Source organism: Spinacia oleracea, chromosome 5 (genome assembly GCF_020520425.1).
Source record: "Spinacia oleracea cultivar Varoflay chromosome 5, BTI_SOV_V1, whole genome shotgun sequence".
Lineage (NCBI taxonomy): Eukaryota > Viridiplantae > Streptophyta > Magnoliopsida > Caryophyllales > Amaranthaceae > Spinacia > Spinacia oleracea.
In genome coordinates this window covers 93,957,531-93,962,500 of record NC_079491.1, presented here as the reverse complement: position 1 = coordinate 93,962,500, position 4,970 = coordinate 93,957,531, and the positions used below count along the sequence as shown (strand labels likewise).

Sequence of the window (4,970 nt, the reverse complement as noted above, 5' to 3'; positions counted from 1 at the left end):
CCTATAAATTTTAGGCAATAAACAATTGTTCAAAAATTATGCAGAATTAGGACACCTTAGGGGAAAGGAAGACCGAAAACCTCAGCATCATTCGATCTGGTACTCCTCTCTAATTTTCTATATCAGGAGGGTTCTGAAAAGTCGTTTATTTGAAAGGCTCACGGCAAGACCAATAGATGTTGTCAACTGCCTATTGTTCTTTATCTCATCATAGCAAACATACTTCATGCACATGTAAACAACTCTAAACAACCAACATTACGCAACACTATGATAGTTGGAATAACTATGAAATAGAGATATAAGAACTTCAGTGTGTAACAATCAGATCATTGATATCACTGAAATCCGCTAAGATAAAGTAAATTATCATCATCAACTTAATCAACCCACAAATTATTCAGATAAAAACATAATTTTTGAGAAAATAAAGCTGAAACAATAGTTTTCAAAGGTTTACTCGGAGAGCCAAGGGTTTTGTCTTCAACCATAAGGTTAGAAACTCTAGTCAACAGTAAGTTATCAGGTCCATGAGTACGCCCAAGCAACGAACCGACCGCAACTCGCTTCGTTGTAGTACACATTAAGCTCCAAAGTAAGATCTAATTCCAAAATAAACAGAGAAAATCTAGTAAACCAGTTTTTGAACATAATAAATTGAGGAATAAAATGTTTACAAATATACCTATCTCCCTCTGTGTCTGAACAATTTGTAGGCTTGACGCATCACCTGTCTTGGATCTCTACCAAACTGAGAAAATGGCCAAAAGAAAGGTGTTTAAGAAATAACTTACTCTTTTCTAGGAAACAGACACAGTAAAACACACAATTATGTTGATGGAAGAATTAATAACAACAGGGTTCATAAACTATTGGAAACAATTAATACAGTGCTGAAATTTTAACAAACTAACCAAACCAAGAAAATATTACTCAAAACTACACCAATTAACGGCAAAAAAAATATGAATTTAACAACAAATTTCACCTAACTATATCACCTTTTCTTCAATTGGACAAAAACACCATTGTGTTGTAATATGTTTTGTATATTACAATTCAACCCATTACCATCTATCATTGAACTTCACTAAATAAGTGAGTTGTTAAACAGTTGGGAAATGAACTTAATTTTAAAGTATGCAGTGGGAGTTAGGTACTGTCAAGACTACATATCAAAACATCATGATGCAGTTAGTGCTCAATGCGCGGAAGTATGGAGTAACAACAAATACTTGCTCCACTAAAGATTCACTGGTCTCCACAATTCCAAAACCTTCATTCCCAATCTTTTCTACTTAACCAAACCCCCTAGGCATTTAAATTTCCAAATTCAAAGCCATACAACCAATCAACAAAATACCAAAATCCAAACCCAAAATACAATTTTGTTAAACACAAATAAATACAAATTCCTTGAGTGAAGCCCAAACTTTAGTTAAAAATAATTGAAATGATTTGTGTTTGGCGGTATCAGCATTTATTTGTGTTAGTAATGATTTTGATTTTATTCTTAATGTTAACGTTTTTAGTTTTTTTACTCGTCTAAATTGCTGAATCCATGCCTTCACTGAACCTGTAACTTATTCCCAACTGGAGTATGCGGAAACATGTTCAGTTAAGTTTTCAGTAGTGAAGCATCAACAATCAAGCAGGATATGCATCATGATTAAATTCAGAAAATTGAGATAATCAATCAAACAAATAGCAGGATACGCCTCATGATTAAATTCAGAAAATTGAGATAGTCTCAGTCAAACTAATAGCAAGATACACCTCATGATTAAAGTCATAAAATTGAATTGAGATAATCAAACAAACTAATAGCAGGATACGCATCATGATTAAATTCAGAAAATTGAGATAATCAGTCAAACTAATAGCAGGATATGCATCATGATTAAATTCAGGAAACTGAGATAATCATACAAACTAATAGCAGGATACGCACCATGATAAAACAGCACAAACAAAATTGAGATACAGAGGTGACTCAAAAAATGATAAGTACCCGTATAAAAGAGCCATTGGACGGGCCTGTGGGTTAGAACATCCTCATAGTACCAAATGAAGTCCACCTTCTGCCATTTGCGTGAACATAATAATTGAGAGTCTATCCTAAACTGATTATAAAAGAGCCATTGGACAAACTATAAATCAAGAACAAACTATAAATCAAGAACTTACGAAGTTGAGAGCAGAGGAGAAGGATCGTGAAGCCTGCAAAAAGGAAGGGAGACACACATCAGAGGAGCTTCAACGATATAACATAGACTTAGTTTTGCTAGAAGTCGAGCAATTAAAAAAAAGGAAAAGGAGTAATAACTTTGGCAGATTTTATTGAACATACAGGTATAAGGCACTCATAAATCCACATCAAGAATAGTTGATAATTTGCATCACAAATAAGGTCCAACTCAAGCTAAAATCTTATTTCTTTCCTAAGATTTTATTATAACTGGAGTTTTAATCATATGCAACATCATTAGTCAACACACCAGGGGTATTGGTAACCTTAATTTCTCTCTCCTTGCATTTCCCCAAATCAATCCTATCAAGCCCAATACTGAAACTCATTCAAATAAAATTTATGTTACGAATCTGAAGCATAAGTGAGTAGATCGACACATTTCGCTGAAAATAAACAGGAAAAATTATGAAGAACATATAACCTAATCTAGAAATTCTACATCAATAAAAAAACATCAAGTGCAAAAATTCAATTTAAGTTGAATCATGCAATTCACTGATAAACCAACACAATTTATCATCAAACTCATTAAAAAAACTCACAAAAAAAATTAACTAAATAAATAAATACCTTTCTTTATGAGATTGAAATGAGAGGAGGAAGGATGAGGTAGACTGGAGACTGAAGAAAAACATACAAACTCAAGATATTATCTTCAATTTCTTTCAATAAAACACAACAGATCCTAGAGATCTTTCCAATACACTTCGTCAGTTCGTCCCTTCTCAAACGCTAAAGAAAGCATCGACAAAGAGCGAGAGCGAGCCGACGATGGTGGCGGAGGAAAGGAGAAGCCTCAACTGCCGCAACCCTAGGCAAGGAGAAGCCGCATCCACGGTTAAGAGGACGGAGGAAGGAGGAAGGAGGAAGGAAAGGGGCTGTTGCACAGCTGCTCAATTAGGGTGAGAGCAGAGAGAGAACCCTAGAATAGAAACGAAGGTGAGAGGAGAGAGAAAAGTGAGAGGGGGAGAGATGCTCAGCAACTCAGCAAGTACAGAGTAGTCAATACCGGTTAACAAAAAAAAGACAGGAGGCTATTTTCGTCATTTTGTAAGTGGACACGAAAAGTTAATTTACTAAAATAACCTCAGGAGTTGGCTTATATAATAGAGATGGAAAGGGAATTGGAATCCTACTAGGATACGAATTAATTAAACTAGAATCCTATAAGAACTCTAATTAATTAATTTATCCTTTTAGGATTAGGAATTTAATCATATACCAAATCCTAATAGCTTTAGGAATCGTGCATGAACACAAACAAACACACGCACGACAGCCCACGAGGGGCGCCTATGCGCGCGCGCTCAGCCCACGCCACGAGGCCCGCAACGCAGCCATGGCCTTGGCGCGCGCTGGGCCTGCCTTGCGGTGGGCCTGGGCACTGCCTTGGCTTGGCGTGTGGCGCGCGTTAGGCTTGCTGGGCGATGGCCCAGCTTCGTGCTGGGCCTTCGTCCGGCAGGCCTCGTCCGATGCTTATTCGTACGATACGCTTCCGATTAAATTCCCGGTTCCGGAATTCATTTCCGATACGAACAATATTTAATATTTCCGATTCCGGAATTAATTTCCGTTTCGAACAAATATTTAGTATTTCCATTTCCGGAATTATTTTCCGATTCCGTTAATATTTCCGATTCTGACAATATTTCCGTTTCCGGCAATATTTCCGATTCCGGCAATATTTCCATTTCCAATAATATATTCCGATACGTACCATGTTTCCGTTTCCGGAAACATCTACGACTTGGATAATATTTATATTTCCGATACGATCCATATTTCCGTTTCCGGTAATATCATCGTTTCCGGAGTATTCTTTTCTTGCTTGTGACGATCTCACCTCCCACTGAAACCAAGATCCGTCGATTCCGAATATCCATAGATAGAGTATTTAATGTCATTAAATACTTGATCCGTTTACGTACTATTTGTGTGACCCTACGGCTTCGGTCAAGAGTAAGCTGTGGATTAATATCATTAATTCCACATGAACTGAAGCGGCCTCTAGCTAGGCATTCAGCTCACTTGATCTCACTAAATTATTAACTTGTTAATTAATACTGAACCGCATTTATTAGACTTATCATTGAATGCATACTGGGACCAAGGGCATTATTTCCTTCACTTGATACCTCCGAGGAACGCGTGCCACGTCAGCACCGTAAAAGATCCCACAACAGTTCCCTTGCTCGGATCTCACCCATCCGTTTCTAAGATTCAAGGCCTTATCCACAAGAGTCAACTTTGGTCTTTCCAAGCCGGACCCTTAAATATTGTTTGGTGGAGACTCCTTCGAAATTCAAAATCTTCCAAAACCCGTAGGGAAAATTACAAAAATCCCAACAATACCCTTGTCGGGGAAAGCGGGGAAAAACCCCCCTACAAGCACGTTTTTACTTTTTAATAACGTAAATCTATATTATTAAAGAAGAGTGATGGTGAAAGTGCAGACTCCAAAACCCCAATTCCCACCTCTCATGCATAGGTTATTTAAGGAAACATACCCAATTAAAAGATTAATAAAATTATTTGAATTGGAAAATGAGTCTCATGGCTTATGGAAATAATTCTCACTCTATAATTACGTGGTGGACTATTTAAGTCAATATTGCTAAATAAAAAAATAAATAGTTTTAAAAAGAAAACTTAAATATTAAAAACATAATAATTGACTATTCTTAGCATAATTTGCAAGGTATAACTGTATACCATACAT

General features: G+C 36.6%; 1 long non-coding RNA gene across 1 annotated transcript; it reads right to left on the bottom strand.

The window, feature by feature from the left end:
* Positions 1-274: 274 nt before the first annotated feature.
* Positions 275-3,358, bottom strand: LOC110779149 (uncharacterized). The gene is made up of 5 exons (XR_002531043.2): positions 2,822-3,358; positions 2,188-2,220; positions 2,012-2,081; positions 686-751; positions 275-602 (listed from the first exon to the last, which is right to left on the bottom strand). It is a non-coding gene; the product is annotated as an uncharacterized lncRNA (long non-coding RNA).
* Positions 3,359-4,970: the final 1,612 nt, after the last annotated feature.